Source organism: Acinonyx jubatus, chromosome A3 (genome assembly GCF_027475565.1).
Source record: "Acinonyx jubatus isolate Ajub_Pintada_27869175 chromosome A3, VMU_Ajub_asm_v1.0, whole genome shotgun sequence".
NCBI classification, from domain to species: domain Eukaryota; kingdom Metazoa; phylum Chordata; class Mammalia; order Carnivora; family Felidae; genus Acinonyx; species Acinonyx jubatus.
In genome coordinates this window covers 24574844-24602720 of record NC_069388.1, presented here as the reverse complement: position 1 = coordinate 24602720, position 27877 = coordinate 24574844, and the positions used below count along the sequence as shown (strand labels likewise).

The following is a 27877-nucleotide window of genomic DNA, read 5'->3' as shown; positions in this document are numbered from 1 at the left end:
CAAGTGCACCTTTGTCTTTTCAGACAAAGGAGTCTGAAAAGAGGAATGTAGCCCTTGGGTCAGTGATAGCATGATATTTACAATGATAATGATGAACAGGGTGAACACGATAACCATCGTAAAATCCTCTGTTTACAGATGAGAAAACCTTGCCACCCTCAGTAGGGTTGAATGTCAGTTCTAAGAAGCAAAATGAGACCCTAAAAAATATGATTTAATTGTCAGAAAGTAGGAAGATGAGGAACAGATTGGGAAATGGGAGTCCTATTTGGGTCATGGCCAAGCCTTGAACACTTTAGGGGTATCAGAAGCCAACCTGGGGGTGGGGTTGGCTCTGGGAAAGGGCTAGTTTTGGTGGCCTGAGGCCCAACAGGATTGTCCTTCCAGTAGTTTCTATTCTTCATTATCTAGCACTTCATGGCCCCTACCCTGCTTCGCACTCCCCTAGTGAATTTAAATAGATACCCTCAAAACTGTAAAATTAGGGCTGGTTCTCCCTCCCTTTTGTCTACTCACCTTCAAGAATTTAATGAGCTTGTCTAGGGTAAAATGTATTATTCAAGCCCAATGCTGGTGGTATCACTGAGGAAGTAAATCCTAAACTAATAGAAGTTGAGTGTAATGTAAAATAGCAATTGATCTGTCGCAGTAAGAAAAATTAACAAACTGCTGTTCAAATATTTATTAGCAGGAGAAACTGGACAGATATCCTTATTCTTTAACTGGAGGCAATTGAAACTCAGGGAATTGTCTTGTCCTAAATGGGAGAGTTAGCTCAGAAATAATTACAGGGTCTGAGAGGACCAGATCCATCCCTAGGGGTTGGGGAGGGGTGAGACCTGTGGTCCCCTAGGCAGGTCAGAATAGGGGACAATGTCTCCAGATGCTTCTTCTCCCCTCCCCCCTCAATAAAATCAGATTATGGATGTTCATCCTGAAGTGACTGTCATCAGCTCACCTCTGTGACACATGTAGGGGGAGTTCTGGCTCCTCCCCCGTCTAGGAGCTCAGTCCTAAACCTCAGCCTTGACCTCCCTACCATTCTCCTGCCTCTATGTTCCTTTCATTCACCCACTTTCTGACAGCCTTGGCAGTTAGTGACTATTTTGGATTTTTCCCTACAAATGCTCAGCCTCTCCCATAGGCATCACCAACCACCTGTCCTCTTCCATCATTGACCTACATAAAGATGACTGTAAAGTCTGGCATCTGGAAGAAAAGACTAGTTTTCTTTCCAACTAAGGGAAATTGCCTCCAAAGACAGCCATTGTGAAAATTAATAAAGGGAAATCTTGTTTAAAATGGAATCAGGAGGGGCACCTGGCCGGCTCAGTCAGTAGAACATGTGACTCTGATCTTAGGGTTGTGAGTTTAAGCCCCACCTTGGGCCTGGAGCCTACATAAAACAAAACAAAACAAAACAAAGCAAAACTAACTAACTAACTAACTACTAACTAACTAACTAACTAAATAAAATGAAATCAGGAGACCTGGACAGGGAGCTCTTGTGCCCTCTCACCTGTGGTCAATTGCAGACTCAACAGGAAGAGATAGGCTTTGCACCTGGATACTACTTCCCTATCCACTCTCTGGCTTTCCTCTTCCCTCTGCAACAGCCCAGCCAATGAGAGACAGTCACAGCTCAGCCAATGAGAAGCCACTATACTTGGAACTCCAGTTTACCCCAATGGACTTTTTGTTTATAACAGCCCCTTTTCTCTATAAAAGAGCATTCTTCTTCTTTAGTCTGTGGATTTGCCCATGGTTTCGTCATAGTTTGCTTTTCTCGGGTTGCAATTCTCTGCTATTCCAGAAACAACAACCAAACCGCATTTGTTGTTGTTGTTGGTAAAATAATTGGAAGCTTTATTTAAAAAAATTTTTAACATTTATTCATTTTTGAGAGATAGATAAATACTACATCTTTTTTCAAAAAAATGTTTATTTATTTTGGAGGGAGAGAGGGTCAGGGAGACAGAGTGTGAGCAGGGGAGGGACAGAGGGAGAGGGAGACACAGAATCTTGAGCAGGCTCCAGGCTCAGAGCGGTCAGCACAGAGCCGGATGCCGGGTTCACAGCAAGAACATGACCTGAAGCCCAAGTCGGATGCCTTAACCTACCCAGCCACCCAGGAGCCCCATTGGCAGCTTTATTTTTAAGGTTAACACCACCAACAATGCTTCCCATTTCTGAATGCCCATGCTGCTGTTCCTTTCTGAGGTGGTGTCGTTATTGAGCAAGAAGTCCAACTTACTCTCAGGAGAGTAAGGCCCAGCCAGTCCCCAGTGGTTCCAGCCCCAGATGAGCTCCCAGTTGAATTTACCAGTGACCCAGCAAACATCCTGTGGAAGAACTGCCTAGCTGCATCTGGCCATCCCTTGGAACGGTAAGAGATAACAAATCGTTGTTTTAAGCCATTAAGATTTGCAGTGGCAGGACATCTGGCTGGCTTAATGGGTTGAGTATGCAACTCTTGATCTCAGGGTCATGAATTCAAGCCCCACATTGGGCATAGAGCTTATGTTGAAGGAAAAAAAAAAAAAGATTTTCCGTGGCCTGTGAAAGGGCAATAGATAATTGAAATACCAAACCTTCTAGGACTGGAGTCTGACTTCCCCCTGCCATTATATTATACTTTGCCAACTTCAGAACTCCTGATTGACACACATGTTGGACTTCCTGGACTACCTGCCAGGACTGTTCTGCCCATCAAACTCCAAGCCCAAGTGCATCGTTTTTTCAACAAACACTGATTCGTATCTATTACTTGAATGACCAAAATGGGCATCGTCTCTGAGTATTCAGAGACACACTCCTAGCCTCCAAGAAGTTTCACAGGCCGAGGAGGACACAGGCAGGAAGATAATGTGCTAAAATGCAGTGTGCAAAGCGCTGAAATAGCAGCACATAGAACTGTGGGGTGGGAGGGAGAAGTCACATTCAGGTAGACTTCATGGAGAGTCTGTGCGTGGTCAGGGGGGTTTCCCAGGCAGGTCACTCCCAGGTTGCCATGATTCTGTGCTGCCCCTGTGGCACTTCTCAGTGCTCCTGCCTGTCCTACCACCCCTGGACCTCCTGCATCTCACCCCTGTAGGCTTTGCCCTCACCAGGGCTGGGCTCTACAGCTGGTGGAGAATTTTAAGCAGGAGAATGGCATGGTGGCTGGTATTAAGGGTAGAGCGGGAGAAACCAGAGACCCAGCAGGAGACAGGAGCTCGGTGACAAGGCAGGTGAAATGGTTAAGGTGAGAGTCACAGCAGGCAAGGGACAGAGACTGTGCCTAGGATGGAGAGCCTAAGATTCAGAGGTGCCAGGCAATAAGCCCACTGACTCCCAATTCAGTGCTCATTCCACTACTGAGTGAATGAGTTTCTATAAAATGTGTAAAATTTTAAAAATTTTTAAAAATTTTTTCAATGTTTATTTACTTTTGAGAGAGAGAGAGAGACAGACAGACAGAGCATGAGTGTGGGGAGGGGCAGAGAGAGACAGAGGGAGACGTAGAATCTGAAGCAGGCTCCAGGCTGCTGTCAGCACAGAGCCAGATGTGGGGCTTAAACCCATGAACTGCAAGATCATGACCTGAGCTGAAGTTGGACACTTAACCGACTAAGACAGGCACCCGAGGCACCCCCTGAGTGTAAGTGTACTCTTAAAAGTTCTGGAAGGCACTTGCCAAATTCAATATTGGGAAAGGGGCAGGGACCAGGATTATGTGAGTTGGGCGAAGAAGATTTGTGCTTTATTTATAATGTTCTAATAAAAAAAGGAGAGGGGCTGCCTAGGTGGCTCAGTTGGTTAAGCATCTGACTCTTGATTTCAGCTCAGGTCATGATCTCATCGAGCCCCATGTTGGGCTCTGCGCTGATAGCACGGAGCCTGCTTGGGATTCTCTCTCCCTCTCTCTGCCCCTCCCCTGCTCCTGCTCTCTCTCTCCAAATAAATACATGAATTAAAAACAAAAAAGAGAAAGACAAATACCATATGATTTCACTCAAATATGAAAATCAAGAAATGAACGAAGGAAAAAAGAGACAAACCAAGAAACAGACTCTTAACTATAGAGAACAAACTGATGTTATCAGAGCAGAGGTGGGTGGGGGATGGGTGAAAGGGGTGATGGGGATTAAGAGGACATTTACAATGAGCACTGAAGAATGTATAGAATAGTTGAAATACTCTTATCCAACTTAAACTAATATAATACTGTATGTTAATTTTAGTGGAATTTTTTTTAAAGGCAGTGACTTAATTAGAGGTGATATAATTACATATTTTTTAAAGTTTTCTTTTTTTTTAGTAATCTCTATGCCCAAGGTGGGGCTCAAACTTACATCCCCAAGGTCAAGAGTTGCACGCATGTTCTACCAACTGAGCCCCAGAAATGATATAATTAAATATTAATTTAAAAATAGAAAATAATGAATTAAAGAGTCCCTGGCTGGCTCAGTTGGTAGAGCATGTGATTCTTGATCTTGGAGTTGTGAGTTTGAGCCAATTTTGGGTGTAGAGATTATTTAAAAATAAAATATTTATTTATTTTTATTTTTTAACTTACATCCAAGTTAGTTAGCATATAGTGCAATAACGATTTCAAGAGTACAATCTAGTGGTTCATCCCCTATGTATAACACCCAATGCTCATCCCAACAAGTGTCTTCCTTATTGCCCCTTGCCCATTTAGCCCATCCCCCCCCACAACCCCTCCAGCAACCCTCAGTTTGTTCTCTGTATTTAAGAGTCTCTTATGTTTTGTGCCCTTCTCTGTGTTTATATTGTTTTTGCTTCCCTTCCCTTATGTTCATCTGTTTTGTATCTTAAATTCCACATATGAGTGAAGTCATGTGACATATCTCTTTCTGTAATTTCGTTTAACATAATACCCTCTGGTTCCATCCGCATTGTTGCAAATGGCAAGATTTCCTTCTTTTTGTTTACCGAGTAATATTCCATTGCATGTATATGCGTGTGTATGTGTGTGTGTATACAGGCCAAATTCACACACACACACACACACCCCACATCTTCTTTCTCCATTCATCCACCGATGGACATTTGGGCTCTTTCCATACTTTGGCTATTGTTGATAGCGCTGCTATAAACATTGGGGTGCATGTGGAAAATAAAATCTTTAAAAAAAAGAATGAATTAAGGATTTGATTCATAGGCATTGTTACTCCCTCCAAATAATCGGCTCAAACCACTGCTGTCTGAGAGCTGAGAGTGGGAGCTGAGGTCTTGCTCCTGAGTGCCCCTTTATTCTGTGTGAAGCTCCGGGTGGTAGGAGTGTCACTGAGGAAAGGAGGGGATGAGGAGGTCCTGAACCTCCCTTGTCTGGCATGCGCTGTGTGGACACAAGCCCAATCCTGTGTCAGTGCTTCATCATAGCCACCCTAGAGGTGGGTACGACTGCACCTATGTACAGATGGGCTCAGAAGGATCAAACAGTAGCTTAGGATCACACAGCATGCAAGCAGAAGGATTTGAACCCAGGTCTGTCTTATTCAAGGCTGTACTTTCTCCTCTATACCAAGGAGCAAGAGGACAGGCAGGCATGAAATCACCTGAGAGTTTTCAAAGCACACAGGTGCCCACACCCCACCCTCAGAGATTCTGATGCAACTGTTCTCAGGTGGGGCCTGGGCTTTCCAAATTAAAAAAAAATTTTTTTTAAAGAGGTGATTTTATGCTCTGCCAGACTTGAAGACAGTGTCTTAACCAGAGATGGGTTCACTCCTGCCTGGATAGGCCATCACAGGGTGACCCTTTACCTGTGCCTGTGCTACTGACGTTCTGTCTTTGTGGACAATGACTTTGTGAGAAGTAAACATTGATCAAACTCTGGGATGCATTTTTGAGAGGTGGCTTGCAAAGCCTGTGTCAAGCTTGGGTTCCCATTTTCTTAGTGTCTTTTATTAGGGATGTGAGACTGTTCTTCAAGAAAAAAAATTACCCTGGGAAATAACCACCAGTAATAATTTAATGAAAAAAATTTAATGTTTATTTTATTTTTGAGAGCGGCGGGTGGGGGGGGAGAGAGAACACAAGCAGGGGAGGTGCAGAGAGACAGGGAGACACAGAATCCAAAGCAGGCTCCAGGTTTTGAGCCATCAGCACAGAGCTGGATGCGGGGCTCAAACCCACGAACACGAGATCATGACCTGAGCAGAAGTCAGACATTTAACCAACTGAGCCACCCAGGTGCCCCACAGGTGCCCCAATAATTTAATGAATTTTAAAGTCAGTGTTTCCCAGCCTCAAGCATTTGGGAATCACCTTCATATTTGCTATATGTAGAGGTTGCTTGTAGGCAACAAGCTTGAGCAATGGAAACTTAACCAAGGCAAAAAGGCCCACAGTGAACAGCAAGCGGAATGCAAACAGGCTCATTAAGGGACCCACCTCGAAATAACCATAGGCCCTAACTGACCAGTTACAACGAGCTTCCTAAGATAACCAAAAAATTCCATAATCTCTGCACTCTCTCACTCTGCCCTACAACTGTGCCCCTCCACCCTAGCCGTCCAGCCCACCGCTCCCCTGTGGTGTATTCAGTAAACTTCTGTGCCTCTGTTCTTTCTCAGGTGAATCCTTTCACTGCCACCCCTTCCAACCCTGCACTGCGCTGTTGGCCTCCATCCTATTGGGATGCCTCACACTGTCTGTGCATATTGCTACTGCTAATTTACTTAGTACTGTACTTAAATCAATTCCCACTTTGTACACTTAAAAACTTTCATTTTAAAAGATAACTATACATCATCACCAAAAATGAAAACCAAAAATACTTGCAATAAACACATAACTATTAAAAATAATAGGCAGTATTTACTACTATGAGATCCCTCAAGTCTCATATCTCACGTCCCTCAAGTTGGCTCTGATGCTGCCTTTCAACAGAGTCTTCCCTTCCCTATCACCCTTTTGTGTTTGTTTTCACATCTTTTTTTTTTTTTTTTTGAGAGAGAAAGAGAGCACATGTGCACTAGCAGGCGAGAGGGGCAGAGAGAGAGAGAGAGAGAGAGAGAGAGAGAGAGAGAGAGAATATATCCTAAGCAGGCTTCACACTCAGTGCAGAGCCCGATGAGGAGCTAAATCCCACCACCGACTATGAGATTATGACCTGAGCCAAAATCATTGAACCAACTGAGCCACCCAGGTGCTCCTCCCTGATCCCCTTTTAAACACTGCACACACCCTCACTTTGATTCTTCTCCAGAGCACTCATCACTTTCTCATCTACTGTCCATTTACTTTAAAAAGAAAATTATCTCATGTCCTCCTACTCTAGTGGACACTCTATTGAGGATAGAAATTGCTAAAAAACAAAATTCAGCTGAGTAAAGTTAAATACCAAATTGGCTTTATCCAACAATTCATGGGTCAGGCAGCATCCCATCTAGCAAACAGAAAAGAGTTCTAAAGAACTGAACAAAGTGATTTTCATAGTGTCAGGGAGCAAGAATTTCTGTCTTTTCAAAGGTCCTTAAAGTTGGACTAAGAATCAAATTGACAGATTAACAGGAGAGAAAATCAAATTTAATAAGTGTATGTATGGGGAATCCATATAGACATGGAAATTCTGAAGACAGGTAAAATGAGATATATATGTTATTCTGAGCTAAGGAGAAAGGGGTGGGGTCTGTGATTTCAGACAGAAGGAATACACTTCATGGGGCAATAAGAGCAGATGTTTGGTAATTAGATGTTTGGTAATTATGTTGCCCTACCATACAGATGGGTCACTCATAAAATTTATCTCTGCTAATAACTTTTATTCTGGGAAAGACCCCCAGTTTAGATTCTTCTGTATAGTTAAGGGAGGGACAAAAGTTGCTTTTGAGCCCAAAGGGTCTCAAGTGCCTTCAGCTCAAAACAATACAGATGTTAAAGTGGCATATTTGGTAGGGGGAGAGGGAGGACTGTCCTGAACCCCTTCGATAGGCAGAAGAAGGCATGGACAAAGAAAAAGCAGATTACCTCATCTTTCATTGGGAGTCGAAAGGGGTCTTGTCAGATGGATTACCTCACTAGTGCTGACCAGGAAATTCCAGATTTACTGGTTTAAGATTATATTCCTGGGAGAGGTTGAAACTGCAGTTAGGTTAGGTATTAAGTCTTGGTTTGCCGATGTGGGGCTTAACACAAGTGACTCCATTTTGAGCCTGTTGACTCTTTTTCTTTAATAAGACGTTTGCCTGTTTGTTCACTGCTGTGGCCCCGGTGCCTATAACAGTGCTTCACACAGAGTCGGTGCTCAGCAAATATTTATTAAGTGACTTGAGCAAAGGGTAGACCTGGAGGTAGCCCTTAAAAGTCATCAAAGTCACTAGTCTTCAAACTTATTTCAAGTGAAATCTGACATGGAAGACCTATATTAGAAGAGATAAAAAGGAACAACATCTGAGTTGTGTCTGCAGATGTCCTGGGGGGTCCCCTCTCCTTGTGTTAGTCTTGTGTGTTTTTTCAACACTACTAAGCAATTCTCAGTGGACACTGATTGGTGTCCTACAGATTTAACTCAATTCTGACAGGATCTGGAGATAGTGTCAGATCCCAGAGGCAAGTGCTCAAGTTCCAAGAGTCTGTCCCTGCCCTCCCCATTCAGATGCCAATCTAAAGTCCAGGTTATCACCTGTGTTTTTGACCAGCCAACCAGTTATAAATAGGAGGTTCTCATGACCCCTTTCATGGATTCAATTAATTTGCTAGAGTAGCTCATAGAACTCAGAAAACCAGCTCAGTTACTAGATTACCACTTTATTACAAAGGATATTAAAGGATACATGAAAGGCCAGATGAAAGATTCATAGGTAAAGGTCGGTGGGGAGAGGGTGAGAAGCTAACACACTCTCCCCATACCTTCACATGGTCACCAGCCCAGAATCTCATTAAACCCTATCCTGGGTTTTTATGGAGGCTTCATCACTTGGACAGGGTTGAAGTGTCCAAGTGATTTGGGCCATTGGTGATGGGACTGGATGTCCAGCCCCTCTCCTCTACATGGAGCTTTGGGCTGAAAGTTCCAATCTTCTAATTGTTGGTTCCCTGGAAACCAGCCCCCATCCGCAGGGGCTTTTCAAAAGTCATCATCAGCATAAACTCAGGTGTGATTGAAAGGAGCTTGTTATGAATAACAAAAGATGCTGCTTTTACCTTTCTGGCACTTACCATTTGGGAAATTCCAAGGGTTTTAGAAGGTCTGTGCTGGAGGACCAAATATCTATTTCTTTTTTTTTTAATTTCCTTTTTTAAATGTTTATTTATTTTTGAGAGAGAGACAGAGCGTGAGTGAGTGAGGAGCAGGAGAGAGGGGGACACAGAATTCGAAGCAGGCTCCAGGCTCTGAGCTGTCAGCACAGAGCCCAATGCGGGGCTCAAACTCACCGCAAGACCATGACCTGAGCCGAGGTCGGACACTTAACTGACTGAGTCACCCAGGCGTCCCCCAAATATCTATTTCTTAATGTAAGCCACGATACCAGACTTTAATGACAGAAGAACAAAGCCCAGAGAGGGGATATCCTTTCCCCCACATAACTCTACATTCAAAAATAACAGACATAAATAAGCTAGAGTTGCTTTTCTGTTTGGGACTATTGCTTGAAGGCCTAAAGAGAAAAATGAGCACAGCCTAATGGAATGTTCCCTGTACTGAGAATTCTGGTCTCTGCAAAATCCCTTGCTGAACAAGGAGCCGGGGAAGTCGAAATTCTCTGCAAGAACAGATTGACAGTTTCCTGGATTACAGGTGCTGGGAGAAATCTCATTATTTTAGAAGCACTTTGTGCTTATTGCACTCTATAGGCAGATGTTAGAAATCTTCCTTGAGAAAGAATTGATCTTTTGTTTGGGAAAATATTTCAAGAAAACTATTGATTTTGCAACGGAATACCTGCTGAGGGGCCAACCTTGCTGTTCTCCTGTTCCTGATTAAGCAACACGGATTTTCAGTTTTACCTAAGTACTCTTTTGTATTTGCCTCATAGATCTTTGCCTTCCAACCTCTATTTAGCACTTTGTTTCAATGGACTTTTTGTACACAGCATATAGAGGGGAGATTGGAAGAGAGAACTTGGCAACAGCCAGGGTGAAAAAGAGCCAGGTATCCAGTAAGATATTCCCAGGTGGGGAACACTGGCCACAGTGATGTCTAATGCTCAGTTTAAAGATCTTGTTCATTCTGTGATGTCACTGCCTTTCCTTTTCCCCCACATCTTTAGGATCATTGGTACCCCAAGAGTGGGTTGAATGGTGGCTCCCCTAAAAAGATATATTCACATCCTAATCCACAGAACCTGTGAATGTGACCTAATTTGGAAAAAGGGGCTTTGCAGATGTAACTAAGGATTTTGAGATGAGATTGTTACAGGATTTTTTTTTTTTTTTTTTTTTTTTTTTTACCTTAACAGCTGGGATTCGTTGTCTCGCCTCTTGGAAGAATGAAGAGGAGGACACAGAATAAAATGAACATCTGACAGGGGCACCTGGGTGGCTCAGTCGGTTGAGCGTCCAACTTCAGCTCAGGTCATGATCTCATGGTCTGTGGGTTCGAGTCCCACACTGGGCTCTGTGCTGACAGCTCAGAGCCTGGAGCCTGCTTCAGATTCTTTCTCCCTCTCTCACCGCCTCTCCTCCGCTCATGCTCTATCTCTGTCTCCTTCAAAAAATAAACAAACATTAAAAAAAAATTTTTTTTAATGAACAGCAAACAAGTTTATTACAGTATAAGATTAGTGGGTAAGAATAGCATGAAAGCTCTCTGCAAAGCTTCAAATGTGAATGCCCATGACAATAGGCATGGGACTTTGTTTTATAGGGTTTGGGTGGGCCCCTTTTGTTCTGCCTCATTTCTTCTCAGGTTCTACCCTTAGTGGCTAGGTAACTCTAAATGCCAGTCACTCCTTTTTGATTGTGTGAGGGGTGATGTATGGCCATACTGTTCCTTGTGGGTCATATGTTTTGTGGTCTACTACTTATTTTTAGTTAGGTCTTTTGTCAAATTCCTGAGGGAAACCTGAGGTGAAGTAGGTGTTGTCTGTCACATTCTTAAGAGGAACTTTATGCTTGAGGGAGTTTGATCGAGGTTAGCTTTTCCCAGAAGAAATGTTTTAAAATCTGTGTGTTTCCCCACCCGGGGACCTTTCTGCTGACTGAATCCTATCTTTCCCTATCATAAGATCATCCTGGATCTTCTGGGTGAGCCCCAAATCCAAAGAATGAGAAGTGTCCTAATAAGAAACAGATGAGGGGCATCTGGCTGGCTCAGTTGGTAGAGCATGCGACTCTTGAACTTGTAAATTGGAGCCCATGTTGGGTGTAGAGTTTACTTAAAATCTTGAAAAGAAAAGAAAAGAAACAGAAGAAGAGAAAACAGAGAGAAGAAAGCAAAGAGACAGAGGTGGAGCCAGAGGATGGAATGATGTGGCCACAGGTCAAGGGATGCCCCGGGGCCACAGGATCTGAAAGAAGCAGGGAAGGATCCTCTCCTAGAGCTTTCCGAGGGAGCCAGGCCCTGATGTCACCTTGATCTCAGACTTCCGGCCTCCAGAAAGGTAAGAAAATAAGTTTCTGTTGTTTTAAGGCAGGAAGTTTGTGGTTATTGGCTATGGCAGCCCAAGGAAACTAATACACCCCCCAAGTCCTTGTGTCGGTGGAGCTTTGAGAATGAAGGATCAGGCACAGTGAAGGCTGCCACGGGACTTTAATGGGAAAAAAAAAAATCTTTTACTGAAGATCCCCCAGGAGACAGGAGCAGAGGCTGTGCCTCTCACATCACACATCAGGTACTAATTGAGCTTCTCCCATCTGTGCCTTCCCTCACTGCTCACGTCTCTCTCCTCTTCTGCCCCGGGAGCTCTCCTCTGTTTTCCATGCTGTTCAGCCCCGTCCTCAGCTTGCTTCCTGTTCTCAGCTGAACAAGAGTGCCATAGTTACCTGACTAGTGGTTTTCTCTGCCTCCTCCCTTGAGCCCTTGAGAGTCTCATTTTTTGAATTTTCTCCCTGTAACCATCAGGGTCTTTACTAAGGCGTAAGGTCTGAAAGGAACTCGAGTGGATGGAAAGAGGATTCTTTTCACTGACAAGCCCCAGTTCTGGGCTGGGCTCCTCAGGAGACACCTCTCTAGGCTTCTCTGTGGAGACACTGTCTCCACACTCCCCACCCTCCACCCAATAGCTCTCTCTAAAAACTAATGAGGTGTAGGGGCGCCTGGGTGGCTCAGTCGGTTAAGTGTCTAACTTCAGCTCAGGTCATGGTCTTCCAATTCACGAGTTCGAGCCCCATGTTGGGTTCTGTGCTGACAGCTCAGAGCCTGGATCCTGCTTCAGATTCTGTCTCCCTCTCTCTGCCCCTCCCCCACTCATGCTGTCTCTCTCTCTCTCTCTCTCTCACAAATAAATAAACATTAAAAAAATAATAAAATAAAAACTAATGAGGTATAAACAAACGACTGGAATACATGAGATAAACCTCAGTACTTCCTGTTATTTCATATTTATCAGAATGAAATGAAATAGTGGATGCAGTGAGGTGTAAACAGGTCCCCGGACGCACGGGGCTGCTCCCTATTTCAGGCAATTTGGAATGTACTGGACAGGAGTGGAGCAGTGCCATGCAACCAGTGGGTGATTGCTTTGGCAACACTGCAATGTGCAATGCGCTGTGGCTTCACAGATTTCCAGTTTGTCCCCACCTGGTGCCTGGCACTTAGCAAGTGCTCGGTACATGTCTCAAGCTGAACTCTGAATCTGGCTTCCACAGGTGATTGGTTCCCACTCAGTACTGCCCTGAGGTGCAGGCAAGGGGGATCCCCTGCTCCAGGCTTATGCCTTAGGGGCCTCGTGCTTTGGAGGGCGTTCCTCAAAGGATGTCCTCTCCTGGTGTCAAACTAGGTGGGGCTAGCAGTGGTATTCAGGCCTGGTACCCTACACCCAGACCTTATCCTGTGTTAAATCTTGGTCGCCAGAAACACCTCCCTCAGAATTTTCTAAGAACCACTCTGGGGTCTAGGACTGGCTAGGACTGGCAGTGTCATCTAGGTGGGGCTTCCTACACCTGAACTGGGGGTCCACGTGGGTTCTTGTTCCTCTTTCTCCCCCTCTTTCGAAGTGGTCTCTAACCCTCTACCACACTTACAGATTTGACCAGATGATCTGAGAAGATCCAGGATCATGACTATGGGGTGTTCCGAGGGTCTCGTGGCTAGGACCTGCTTCAGAAGGATCGTGTAGGAGCAGATCACTCCTTGTGGCTGGTGTGTTATTTCTTTTGTGGCATCGTGTAAGATTGCGTCTGCTGAATGACGCTGACACAGATTTTAGGTGACTCTCATATCAGACACAGGAAGGGGTTCAGAGCTCTGGTCTATTAATGGTCTACCACTGACCTTTGGGTTTGACCCACAGCTACGGGCCTGTGCGTTGGCTCTTGCCCATTTATGTTCCAACTACAGTGTCACCACTGGTCTGCAGCACCCATGGGTAGTAGGGTAGCAGCAGGTGTCCTTATCCTATGTGCTTTCTTCTGTTGGACCCAGCCCCTTCTGCAAGCTTTGGGTCATGTGTCAGTCTTCTGAGTGTAGTTGTGTGCCTGCTTCTTGTTCTACACTGCCAATGGGCCCTTCTTATCAATGTCCCTTCTTGCCTCTGATTGATAAGGCAAATCCTACTCTTCTGGGTTAGTCTTAAGCTGAGGACAAACGTTCTTTACACAAATGGTCCTGTTCTTGTTCCACCCATGGTTCCCTCATCTATGCTCCCTGCCGGGAATGGTGTGTAGCAGGCAGGGGTGAGGTCAACATTGACATAGATTGCATTTTGGGAATGCAGTGATTCCAGCTCAAAGAGTTCAAGAGAAGACATGGTTGGACACTATAAAATTCCAAATGGTAAATTCAGTGTGACCAGAAACAAATTATCATTCACAGATTCCCCATACCCTGGGTAAGACTTCCATCAGTAGCTATCATCAATGAAGAACTACCTTTTTTTTTTTTTTTTTTTTTGTAACAGGACAACTCATCATTTTTTAAAATGTTTATTTATTTTGGGGCGCCTGGGTGGCTCAGTCAGTTAAGCGTCCAACTTCAGCCCGGGTCACGATCTCGCAGTCCGTGAGAGTTCGAGCCCCACGTTGGGCTCTGGGCTGGTGGCTCAGAGCCTGGAGCCTGCTTCTGATTCTATGTCTCCCTCTCTCTCTGCCCCTCCCCCATTCATGCTCTGTCTCTCTCTGTCTCAAAAATAAATAAACGTTAAAAAAAAATGTAAATGTTTATTTATTTTGAGAGAGAGAGAAAGAGGCAAGCAGGAGAGGAGCAGAGAGAGAGGGAGAGAGAGAGAATCCCAAACTGTGCAGAGCAGCCAGCGCAGAGCCTGATGTGGGGCTCAATCTCATGAACTGAGAAATCATGACCTGAGCCAAAATCAAGAGTCGGACATGAGGCACTACCTTTCAGGGAGTCCGTGGAAGCCAATATTGACTGGCTGCACAGTGGATGACGCAGCCCCATGAGTAATGGTGTAACAAGCATTAAATAAATGGTATTAGGGAAATGCAGAAGCAAGATCTATATTGTTTCAGTAGAAACAGGGTCTGAAGAGTATGGCATTTTAAGCCATAACAGTTGATGCCTGTTTTCTCATAGTGGGAGATATAACAGCCTGGAGCAGCACATTTGACAATAAAGAACAGGAAGAGATGGGTACCACAAAGAATCTCCATGTGTGCTGATTGAACAATAAACATAAGTGCCACTTCCATACCCATTATTCAGAGTCTTCTCAATAATTCACTGTATGTCATGTGGGCCCAGGAATTTTATATTTATAGTCAAATTGTTTAGATAGGCAGGGCTCCCCGAAGCATTTGTCAAGGGCCCCATGTGCCCTAGGGACAGTCCTGTTCTCACTTTCAGACACACTGTCTTTCTGGAGCTCACATGTGTACCCTATACCCATCATCCTCCTTCTAGTATTACCCCAATTTTCCTCTGAGAAAACACTCCACATCATCATCACTCCACATGGAATCTTATGAAACTGAATTTACCCTCCACTCTGGGGATGAAACCTCCTGACTTAGCACATCTCACTCCTCTGGCCCCAACAGTTGGTTCATGGATGGGCACATGGCCCAGCCAAAGCAAATGAGATATAGTGAGACTTGGGATTCTGGAAAGGAGATTCTGTTTCCTGCAGTATGTACAACCTAAAAGTATATAAGAGAGCTGGGTTCTCTACTGCCTTCTTGCTACCATATGAGGCCTGGCACTGAAGCCAGCAACTGAAGAGTCACAGAGAAGAGGTAGAGGGAACTGGGATCTGGTGAGCTCATCTGATCTCCTGATCAAGCTACACCTGAAGCCAGACACACTTGGACCGGGAGCCAATAACGTCTCCTTTTACATGAGCAATTTTAGTTAGATTTCCTATTACTTGCAGCCAGATTAAACCCAAATGATTATCACATCTGCGAGTAGTTGCCTTTATTGCCCATATGCCAATGACTTTTTATTTATTTTTATTTTTTTAATGTTTTTATTTACTTTTTTTTTTTTGAGAGAAAGTTAGAGACAGAGATAGAGCTCGAGCAGGGGAGGGGCAGAGAGAGAGAGGGAGACACAGAATCCAAAGCAGGCTCCAAGCTCTGACCTGTCAGCACAGAGCCCAACACAGGGTTTGAACCCACAAACAGTGAGATCATGACCTGAGCTGAAGTTGGACACTTAACCGACAGAGCCACGCAGGCACCCCATCCCAATGCCTTTTCTATTCCAATTTTTTTGGCTTCCTAACAAAATGGTATCATGAAATATCCATTATCCTCTGCCTGTTTTCTATTTCTGCCTCTTTCCTGCCCTACAACTGAGACTTCGTGACATCTACTGCAGGCTTAGTCCTCTTTCAGTTACCAAAGGGAAATTCTGCCCTAAATTGGAGAAGTCAATAACTCCAGCCCCAGGACAGACTCAACTGAATCATTTTTTTCCCATCCCATAGCCTGTCCAGCCTTTCCAGTTTATAACTAGATTCCTCACTCACCAGTCGCTAGGGTCTCAGTATGTCATGTGCCTGAGATTTTTAAACTGGAATAACCAAATAATCCAATTAACAAATGGGCAGGAAACTTGAACAGACATTTCTCCGAAGACATACAGATGGCCAACAGACACATGAAAAGATGTTCAACATCACTCATGCCTGAGGAAATGCAAATCAAAACCACCATGAGATATCACCTCATACCTGTCAGAATGGCTAAAAACAAAATGAAACAAAACATACACAATAAGCAAGTGTTGGCAAGGATGTGGAGAAAAAGGAACCCTCTTGCACTGCTGATGGGAATGCAAACTGGTATAGCCATTGTAAAAAACATTATGGAGGTTCCTCAAAAAATTAAAAATAGAATTACCATAGCATCCAGTAATTGCACTACTGGATATTTACCCAGAGAATGTGAAAACACCAATTCAAAGAGATATGCACTCCTATGTTTATTGCAGCATTATTTACAATACCCAAATTATAGAAGCAACCTAAGCATCCATTGATAAGAGAATGGATAAAGAAGATGTGGCATATATATACAATGGAATATTATTCCTATAAAAAGAATGAAATCTTGTCATTTGCAACAACATGGATGGATCTAGAAAGTATAATGCTAAGTGAATTAAGTTGGTCAGAGAAAGACAAATACCATGTGATTTCACTGATATATGGAAATTAAGAAACAAATTTTAAAAAAAGAAACTAAAAAAGAGACTCTTAACTATAGGGAACAAACAGAGGGGATGGAGATGGAGGTATGGGTGAAATAGGTGATGGGGAATAAGAGTACACTTATTGTGCGGCCCCTGGGTGGTTCAGTTAAGCGTCCAACTCTCGATTTCAGCTCGGGTCATGATCTGGCGGTTCCTGAGTTCAAGCCTCATGTCGAGCCCCGTGCTGACTTGGGATTCTCTCTCCCCCTCTCTCTCTGCCCCTCCCCAACCTCAAAATAGATAAATAAACTTAAAAAAAAATTTAAAGAGTACACCTTCTGTGATGACCACTGAGGAATGTATAGAATGGTTGAATCACTATATTATATACCTGCAACTAATATAACACTGTATGTTAGCTGTAACGGAATTAAAATTTTAAAGGGTTGAGAGAAAACCCTACCAACCTTGAAATCTGTACCTGTCAAATTATCCTTCACAACAGAGAAATAAGCCAAAATGAAAGAAATGTGCTGCCGGTCGATATGTCTTGCAGGAAGTATTAAGAGAGGTTCTTTGGGGTGCCTGGGTGGCTCAGTCGGTTAAGCACCAGACTTCAGCTCAGGTCACGATCTCGCATTTCGTGGGTTCAAGCCCCACATCGGGCTCTGTGCTGACAGAGCCTGCAGCCTGCTTCAGATTCTGTGTCTCCCTCTCTTTCTCTGCCCCTCTCCCGCTTGCACTCTGTCTCTCTCTCAAAAATAAATAAACCTTAAAAAAATTAAAAAAAAAAAAAGAGAGGTTCTTTAGAGAATGACAATGGTATAGGTCAGAAACTTGAATCTACATAAAGAAAGGAAAAGCCTTTAGGAAGGAAAGAGTGAAAGTAAAAGAAAAATGTCTTATTCTTAAAAAAGTAAAAAATAAACTGGAAAACCAGAGTGACCTAATTGCCAGATTGAGGGCACAAATAAGGCCACTCTTTTTAATTTTCCACTCATTCAAATCCTTTCATGCCCTTATTTGTATAAGGGCCAAAATCTCCCTCTTTAGGCTTCCCCTGATCCCTGGATTTTCAAAGCCTAGGGAATAGTTTGGGTTTAGAGCATTGGTCCAGTTCCAATGCCACCCACAGAGAGAACTAGAAACTCTGATCAGTTCACTACATTGTTTCTCACTGCATCACCATGTCAAAGACTGGTCTCTGTTAAAGACTGGTCTCTGGGGGCTCCTGGGTGGCATCCGACTTTGACTCAGGTCGTGATCTCATGGTTCATGAGTTCCAGCCCTGCATCCGGCTCTCTGCTGTCAGTGCAGAACCCACTTCAGATCTTCTGTCTCCCTCTCTCTCTGCCCCTCCCTCCTTCTTTCTCTCAAAAATAAATAAATATTTAAAAAAAAAAAAAAAAAAGACTGGTCTCTGTAGTCCCGTGGCTGCTTGTCCATTACTGATGGTTATCCTGGCTAGGCTTCTGCATAGCCCTCAGTAGTGCCCGCTTTGGGCTCCTTCAAAGCACTTATCACAATTTAAATTACATATTTGTTTGTTTACCTGCTTATTGTCTGACTCCGCCACTGTATGTAGGTTCCACTGGTGCAGTTTCCATATCTGCTTTATTTACCATCACTGTATTTGAGCAGAATTGGTGCTGAACAAGTATCGCCTAAATCAATGTAAGAATGAAGAAATGCATACATGCATGAATAAATAAATGAAATGAAGTTTCTGAAGCAATGGAGAGACAAGACGGAAGGTGGTTTCCAGAGATGGAATCTGGACCCACCCCTTTGGAGATGTTCTGAATCCTCACTGCAATATCCAGCTATTTCCCATAACGAATTAGAAAAGGCAGATAAAATGAGACTTTTTTGCCATGCTTTCCCTGTGTACTAGGATACAAGGGGAAGTTCTCACTGTGGCAGTTTTAAAATATAGCCCCCGAATTCTTTGATACGCCTTTTAACTAGTGGTGGGATCTATATCCCCTCCCGTTGAGTCTGGGCTCTGTAAATGCTTGACCAATTGTAGAAATGATGTACCAGTTTCTAGGCACAGGCCTTAAACTCAGTTTCTACTTCCTGTCTTTTGGAACTCTCATTCATGAAACCCAGCCACCATGCTGTGAGGCAACCCAAGGAGCTTTGAGAAGACGTCCACATGGAGAGGAACTGGCAGCCAGAACCAACTTGCCAGCCATGTGGGTGAGCCCTTGTGGATATTGGTCCACAAGACTCAGTGGAGCTGTCCCAGCCAACACTGCATAAGTAAAAGTGAGCTGTCCCTCCTGAGCCCTGTTCAGATTGTAGGCTCATGAGAAAAAATACATGATTTCTGTCTCAAGCCACTATATTTTGAGTGTTTGGTTATGCAGCAGTTATAACTGGGACACTCACGAAACTTCAGCTTGTACTCTTCCATAATGTAGTTTGACTCAGTTTCCCTGTTCCATATACCAGGTCCCCTTCTGGGCCTGTATCCTTGAGAGGCAGCTTGCATCTGATCCCATCTATGGCGTGGGGAGGGGGGGCTCTTTCTGTTCCCTGTGTCTCCAGTCCTGAAGGAGGATTGCTTAGCCTGTGAAACTACCACCTGCCTGACCTCTCTGGCAGCCCATGCTGAGACCTTGAGTGTTTCATGGCAGACTGGCTTTGGAGCTTAGGAATGAAATGTGAGTGTCATTTTAAGCCAGTTCCCAGCCCTTTTATTCTCATGGCTGTATTCGTCAACGCTTTGGCAGAGAACTAAAGCAGAGAATTTAGCAGAACTTAGCAGAGGTGGTCTGTCGGTTGGGGAAGCTATGTACTAAGTTCAATCACCGCATTTCTTGTCGTGCCCTGTCGCTCTGTGCGGATGCAGACTCTAGACTCGGGGGAACCATCTCTGAAGCCTCTAAATGATTCTGAAACATGTCTAGATGCCGTTCAGCCGCTTGAATGAACCAGTGACTGCCTCGTTAATCTGACAAACTGTTGCAAACAACTTGCTTGCTTCCCTCCTCCTGGCATTGGGCACCGGCAGCCTCCTTACCTTGAGGACACTTTAAATTGTAGGAGGCTAAGGAAGCTTGGTTGTGGAAGCAGACAGATGTGAATTCAAATAGCAGCTTCATGAGGTGAACCTCTCACATTCCTGTGATCTTGGGCAGGGAATGTCACCTCCCTGATGCTAGGTTTTCACATCTGTTCATGGGGATAATGCCAATTTCAGAAAGTAGCTAGAAGGAGTCAACGAGATAAGGTACACAACCTACATTTTAGCTGGGTCTGCCAGCCCTTTGAGAATGACCCAAGATAGGTTCCAATCTCCCATTTGCCCTTTTTTGCAAGTTCATACTTAATAAGTACTCAGAACAATGTCTGTTAGAAAGTGCTAGAGAAAGTCCTGTGGATTGTATGGATCACTTTTGTGCACCTTCGACTCCAGGCTTCTGGTATGTCTGTTTGGAAAGATGGTGAGGTTCAGTGGTTAAGAGTGTGGACTCTGGGCACGAACTTTCTGCATTTGAATCTTGGTTCCAATACTTACTCTAGGTATGATCTTGGATGAGCTAACCTCTCTGGACCTCAGTTTCCTCATCTGTAAAATGGAGATGATAATAATAACACCTGTCTGTTAAGGTTGGTATAAAGATGAGGTGAGTTCATTGTATGTAAAGCACCCAGAACATAGACCTATATAATGTTAGCTGTTACAATTCTGCACTATGTTAACCACATGTGACATCTCACCCCTTCGTTAATTCCCACACATCAACTCCCACACAAAAATCTTTTTCTGTGGGGGTGCCTGGGTGGCTCAGTTGGTTGAGTGTCCGACTCATGATTTTGGCTCAGGTCATGATCTCAAGGTTTCTGAGGTGGAGCCCTGAGGTGGGTTCTGTGCTGGCCACATGGAGCCTCCTTGGGATTCTCTCTGTCCCTCTCTCCCCTGCCCACTGCTCCTGCTCATGGTTTCTCTCTCTTTCTCTGAAAATAAATAAACTTCAAAAAAAAAAAATGTGTGTGTCTGTGTGTGTATAGTTTCAGGGCTCTACCAAAGCATTTGGATGCAATGGGTAGAGTTAATTTTCTAAATGACTGGAAAAAAAATTTGCCAAGATATGCATCGATATCTAGCCTGATCATAGACACTGGAAAATTAGCAAAGCGAGAAGAGTTTTTTTCTGGGTGTGTTGTTTGTTTTTGTTTTGCTAGAAGACTTTTTTCCCACCATTCATGTAATTGATAAGACCAGCTTACCATTGGTGTCAATGCCTGTTAACAATTATACATGTAACCCAGATGTACCCTTAGAGTCTCTCACCATGGGTGATCTCAGTAAGATTGACTTGATTCCATGTTCACAGTCTATGGGTCCACAGAGCACTCTCCAAGAGTTTGAAATCTCCAGAGAGCTCACATGCTCAGTAACATGTGCCTCTAGGGGCCTGGTTCCAGCATGAATCTCTGTGACCCAGATGTGAACCACACCTGGTCCACACCTGGACACTGTGCGTCTGCCACACACCTGGGCAAATAACCACCCAAATCACAGAAAGCATTCATGGGTATCATTAGATTTTTTTTCTCAGTTGGTAAAAAATTTTAAATACACAAAAGAGCAGAACATAATCTAACAGACACCCATGCCCTCTAACTCTCAGAATTTAATGTTCTCATTTTATCATCTGCTTCATTTTATAGTATTTGCTGTTTTTAAACTAGTAGGGTTAAAAGTGAAATCTCTGTACACGTCCCTCCCCAGAGGAATTCACCATCAGGAATTTGGTGTCTGTCCTTCCAAATCGTGTTTTTATAATTTTACTGCATGTAATGTATCCATAAATGCTTATCACGCTGTTTTGCGTGGACTTAAAGTGCACAAAAGGGGTGCCTGGCTGGCTCAAGTAGGTAGAGTATGCAACTCTTGATCTTGGGGTTGTAAACTTGAGCCCCAAGTTGGGTGTAGAGATTACTTAAAAATGAAATCTTTAGGGGCATTTGGATGGCTCAGTCAGTTAAGTATCTGCCTTCAGCTCAGGTCATGATCTCCTGGTTTGTGGTTTTGAGGACTGCATCTGGCTCTGTGCTGACAGCTCAGAACCTGGAGCTTCCTTTGGATTCTATGTCTCCCTCTCTCTCTGCACCCCCCTGCTTGTGCTCTCTCTCTCTCTCCCTTTCAAAAAATAAACACTAAAAAAATAAAATCTTTAAAAAATTAAATACAAATAAAATGCACAAAATGGTATTGTGTTTTATTCTCTGCAACTTGCCTTTTTATGCAATGTGTTTTGAGATCTTTGATGATACATATAGATATATATTAGTATAGATATTATTTTTTTTTAATGTTTATTTTTGAGACAGAGAGAGACCGAGCACGAATGGGGGGAGGGTCAGAGAGAGAGGGAGACACAGAATCTGAAGCAGGCTCCAGGCTCTGAGCTGTCAGCACAGAGCCTGACACGGGGCTCGAACTCACAGACCGCGAGACCATGACCTGAGGCGAAGTCGGGCGCTCAACCGACTGAGCCACCCAGGCGCCCCTAGTATAGATATTAAATATTAGTTCATTTATATTAACTGGTACCTAGCATTTTATTTTAAATTCATCTACCTAAACTACTACTTGTAGACAGCTGAGGTTTTTCGAAATTTCCTGTATTTGTTGCAAAGACCAAACATTCTTGTACATGTTTCCTGGTGCACATGTGCAAGAGTTTCTCTGTAAAAACCCAGGAGCAGAATTGCCAGGTAAAAGGGCATGTGCGTCTTGTGCTTCACTAGATAAATACTACCAAACTGCTCTGCAATTACACCGCTGCTGGCAGAGTGGGAGGGTTCCTGTACTGTAAGGAGATTTTTCTGAAGATTGGATGGGATGCAAATAAACAGAAAGTGGTTACATCAAAGAAATGAAGAGAAGTTCAAAATAACTATTAGGTTCATCTGTGCTTAATTGTCTTTCTGCCATCCCATCTCCAAGCATACAGAGCCACGCCCATTGGGAGATTCCACCTGCTGCTTCAACTCAGATTGTTTCTAGTCACACACCATCTTGCTGACAACTTTCTCCTCCTTATTTCACTTCCAGTCCCGTCTTACTACCTCCTTCACAGGGGCAAAAAATAAGTTTTTGCTGGGGCGCCTGGCTGGCTCAGTCAGTGGAACATACGACTCTTGATCTTGGGGTTATGAGTTTGAGTCCTACGTTGGGTGTGGAGATTACGTTTAAAAAAAAAAAGTGCTTCTCATTTTCTCTTGGAAAGCTATTTAATCATCCCTTGTGTTGCTTGGGGCCAGATGCTCCTGTCTCCACAATTTTACTTTCTATCTTATTAAGGTCGTTAAAAGGTTCTGACAGCAATTCCAGTGTTGGGAGGACATTATCTACCTGGAAATCAGATTCTACAGGTTAAGGAATCAGTCCTACAAGGCTGCTCTTTTCCCCCATTTCAGCCTTCAGTCACAAGCCTGGGTTGTTACTGTACTTTTTTTTTTTTACTGTTTATTTTTGAGAGAGAGAGAGAGGGACAGAGTGTGAGCCGGGGAGGGGCAGATAGAGAGGGAGACACAGAATCTGAAGCAGGCTCCGAACTGTCAGCAGAGTCCAACACTCGAACTCATGAACCGCGAGATCACGACCTGAGCCCAAGTCCTATGCTTAACCAACTGAGAGACCCAGGTGCCCTGTTATTATTTGTACTTCTGACAGACTGGCTATTAATCAGAGGTTCCCACGACCTCCTCCTCAGGTTTGATTAATTTGCTAGAGCAGCTCACAGAACCAAAAGAACTGTTTTATTTACTAGATTACTGGTTTATTATAACAGGACAGCCAGGTGGAAGAGATGCACAGGGCAATGTACGGGGAAGGGGCGTGTAGCTTGCACATCCTCTCCAGGTGACCTTCTCTCCCAGTCTCCCTGTGTTCACTAACCCGGAAGCTCTCCGAACTCCATCCTGTTGGGATTTTGTGGAGGCTTCATTACAAAGGCATGCTGGATTAAATCATTGGCCACTGATGACTGAACTCAATTTCCAGGTTTTCTTCCCTGTCAGGAGGTCAGGGGGTGGGACTGAAAGTTCTAACCCTCTAATCACGTGGTTGGCTGCTCGGGCAACCAGCCCCCATCCTTAGTTGCTTTCCTAATGTCGCTTCGTTAACATAACAAAGGACACTTTATCGCTCTGGATACTTAGGAAATTCCAAAGCTGTTGGGGAGCTGTGAGTCAGAAAAGGGGATAAAGATTAAATATATATTGCTTCTATAACAAATCACAATATCACAGGTGGTTTCTCAAACACAGTTCTCTCTTGTATCATTTAGGAATTGCTACATAACAAACTGCTCCCAACTTAACTGACTTAAAACAACACTATTTCTTAGGTCATGATTCTCTGCTTAGCAATTTGGGGTGGGCTCAGCTAGGTAGTATTTTGGATTTGGCTATGTTCATTCATACATTGTGGTCAGGTGGTGGCTCTGCTTCTGGGGGTGGTTGACTGTCAGCTGGGGAACAGCACTGACTTGGCCACTTGTTTTTCATACTCCAGCAGTCTAGCTTGGGCTTGTTTTCATGGTGGTGGTAGGGCTCCAAGAGTGAGAATAAAAACATGCAAGACCTGTAGAGGCTCAGGCTCAGAACTGCTACAATATTACCTCTGCCTCATTCTATTGACTAAAGCAAGTCACAAGGCCAGTCTTGTGGAGATCCAAGGAGTGGAGAAACAGAAAGTCTTGTTTGGAGAAGCTGCAAAGTCACATTCCAATGGGCCTGGATGGGGGTGGGGGCAGGTTGGGTTCTCTGGAAAACAGACTCTGAGATCAAGATTAGCATGCAGGAAGTTATTTAGGGATTGCTCTTGGGATGGACACTTGTGGAAGAGAGAGGAAGGAACAGGATAGAGCAGAGGGAGAAGCCTGAGCTACCAATGTCAGAACAAAGGCTTCAACTGACCTCATGGGAAACTCTTCAAAGTTGTTCTGAGTTGGGGCAAGAGGACCAGGCCCCTATACTCCCAAGTTGATCAATCGTTGTATGTAGGCTGCCTCAAAAAGACAGCAGGTAAGGAAATTCCCAAAGAAGGCTTACAACTAGAGGTCATCTGCTGACAGCACTTCGAGCCGAGCAGCTAGTGGATTAAATCCTTCATTCCTAAGAGCAGGGGTGTCCCTGTGTGGAATATCAGAGTTCACAACACTACCACATCTTCCTAAGAATTCTCTTTTTTCCCTGTTATTATTAAGTAAGCTCTATGCCCAATGTGGAGCTTGAATTCACAACCTGCCCCCCAAGATCAGGAGTCAATGCTCTAGGGACTGAGCCAGCCAGGTACTCTTGTAATGCTAATTTTTGTGATAAAATGAAGCTGGTGTCTATCTTGTCAGTTCAGATGGAAGAATGAACACTGGAGGTCACATCACCCCCAGACACAGCAGGACTGGCCAGGGAATTAATAGATCTACACTCAATGGATGGGAATGCTTGCTCATCTTTCACAGGAAGCTGTAGGACAAGTAGTTAATCAGCACTAATGAAATCTCTAACATACAGAACAAAGATTTTCTCAGATTCCAACTCTTTTGAGATGGAATAGACTTCTGGGACACGAGGCAAAGCAGCACCAGAAATTATTAAGTAATACCAGCTTATATGGCCTTATGGGCCTCCAATCAACAGCGTCTACCTTTTCAGGAGACCCCTGCCCCAAAGTTTGTCCTTGAAAACCCTCACTTGCAAGCCATCAGAGGGTTCAGAACTTTTGAGCATTAGCTCCCTGTTCTCCTGGGTGGTGCCACATCAGCTGATTGCCTATCTGTGTTCATGGCAAAAGCTCAGTGTCAGTTTTTATTGGCTTACTGAGCATCAGGTGGACAAATTCTCATTTGGTTTAGTTACAACAGTTGTCACTTGTTATATATGTATCCGTTAAACATTTGTAATCGCTTATTGAATGTGTTTCATAAGCTATGCATAGATTTTATATGAAGGTCCTTTGAGCACAGTCTTCATGGTTTCATTGCTCCTTCATCTAGGTCACCCACTGAAAACTTAAGGAATGAAGAGAAACTTTGTTTTGTTCCATCAGAAATCTAGGCGAGAATAATTTCAAACCATGCTGACAATGGAGTCATCAAATTGCTGTTAAGGTAGAGATGTGACGTCGTTCTTTGCAGTAGGAGGAGAGGGAGAGGCTAAGGTCTGGGTCATGGAGCAATGATCACTCAGAGGGGAATGAGGAAGCCAGGATGGGAATTTGGCTGGAGGATCAAGCTGTGAGAGGAAAAAGAGAATGAATGAGGCACCAAAGAATAAAGAACTAGCCCCAACAGGGCAGCCCTTGAGATCTGGGCAGATGTTTTATACCTTGAAAAGGCAAGTTGCTGTTATGGTAGAATTCCAGGGGCATCACCAAATCAGAATTTGGAGAGCTGGATGGAGAACTCTTTCCACCTGCAGCAAAGGAGAATCCTTGTGAGCACATAGAGACAACTGCTTTTTGGAAACAAAGGCATTGACCTTTATATGGAGGTTGACATGGGGACACACAGGGCAGCCAGAAGGGAGGAGATTACAGGAGAAGTGGTTAGCAGTAAGGCCTGAATGAACCATAAAATGTGAGGGCCCTCAATTTACAGTGGAGAAACCAGTTAAATGATGGGACTGAGATCACACCACAGTTGTTGTCCATTTTTAGCTTTCCAGATCTACCCTTCACCTTCCTCTTCCTGGGGGCTGTGCCACAGAGGCTCACCTCTATGGATTATATCAACAGGAGCCTTTACTCTTTGGCTTCCTGTTGGGTTTGCCCAATATCAGGCGCCTGCAGGAGACTAGAGGATAGGAAGGAAAGAGAAATGAGGGTATTTCTTCCCCCAAGGTCCCTTTGCACTGGGGCCATGGACTGGAGCCATTCTAGGAGACCCCTTCTACAACTTCAGCTCTTTTCACATTCCCGTAAGTATCCCCACTCCTTGCCCCTTCAGGCCTGGAGTCTTAATGCCCCCCAACTGTTGCAATCTCTGGGGTGCTTCCCCATCCCTCACTTGTTTTCCTTGACCCTTCTTGAGCCTTTATAAATTCTTTATTCTCCTTATTTCAGTTGAGTGTGCCATCTCTTTCCTAATGCAACCTTGACTTGAGCTATCTAGTTTAAAAGTTTTCATTTATAGTTGCCCCTCTTGGCTGTCCAGACTCAGAAACCCATACTTGTGCCTGGAGAATTTGCCATCATATGAGTCTTAGTAGGAAGTAGAACTCACTTCCCAATGTAGAATGTAGAGCAAGTGCTAACTATTTGCTTTCCCAACCTCCCTTGCAACTAGGGTTTGGGCAACTAGGCTCAGGCAATCAGAGGTACGCATTAGACTTTGAATGAGGAGCAAGTGATACAAAGACCCAGGGAGAGTGGAGAATGGAGAGGCCTAATCTAGTGATGGTGGCTAGAGAAGCAACCGTCTCTGGGGCAGCCCAGGTGGTAGGGCCCATGGCAGTCCCTAGCATCAGGTGTGGAGCTTTAGCAGGGTCAGATGGGCAAACTGAAGGGTCTGGTACTCTGTGGTGGGGGCAGCAGGGTTCTCACCAGACTAGCCTGTGTTTCTGCCTCTGTGGTGGCCAGGTCTGGTTCTCTAGCCTTCCCAGTGGTGCAGAGGCTTTTCGGTATCTTTTCCACAGATTTCCTTTTCTGCATAAATCTACCAGAATCAGTTTCCATTGCTTGCATTTGTGAATCCCAACTGGTGGAGGTTTCCTTGGAACCCAAGTGTGGAGCACATCCAGGCCTCACCAGGAACCAGAAAAACAGCCCTCGCCATGCTACTTGGCTCAGAGTGACCATCAATAATTGTTGCTATTGGGGCACGTGGGTGGCTCAGTCGGTTAAGTGTCCTACTTCGACTCAGATCGTGATCTCGTGGTCTGTGAGTTTGAGCCTGGCATCAGGCTCTGTGCTGACAGCTCAGAGCCTGGAGCCTGCTTCAGATTCTGGGTCTCCTTCTCTCTCTGCCCCTCCCCCACTCATGCTCTGTCTCTCTCTATCAAAAATAAATAAACATTACAAATTAAAAAAAATAATTGTTACTATTGTTATCTTCAGCAGCAGCATTTTATCATCATCATGATTCAGGGCCTTGCAGAGAGTAATCAGAGCAGATGTCTAAACTCAAACACCTGGAGGAGCCAGGCAGG

General features: G+C 44.2%; 2 long non-coding RNA genes across 5 annotated transcripts in view; one reads left to right on the top strand and one right to left on the bottom strand.

Annotated features, from left to right (window-relative positions):
• LOC128311131 (uncharacterized) lies at positions 1–27832 on the top strand. Of its 4 annotated transcripts, none has more exons than XR_008289139.1 (4): positions 1–2386; positions 11181–11555; positions 25726–25839; positions 27365–27832. It is a non-coding gene; the product is annotated as an uncharacterized LOC128311131 (long non-coding RNA). The 4 variants fall into 4 exon arrangements; XR_008289141.1 differs by lacking the exon at positions 1–2386 and adding an exon at positions 26571–26647 and having other exon boundaries at positions 10754–11555; XR_008289140.1 differs by lacking the exon at positions 1–2386 and adding an exon at positions 20237–20323 and having other exon boundaries at positions 10754–11555.
• The window catches only part of LOC113602520 (uncharacterized), a 34112-nt gene continuing 29338 nt past the window's right edge, over positions 23104–27877 (bottom strand). Inside the window, exons 2-3 of the long non-coding RNA XR_008289142.1 lie at positions 26057–26143; positions 23104–25963 (exon numbers count right to left, since the gene is read on the bottom strand). This is a non-coding gene — a long non-coding RNA (uncharacterized LOC113602520). The remainder of the gene's footprint in view (positions 25964–26056; positions 26144–27877) is intronic.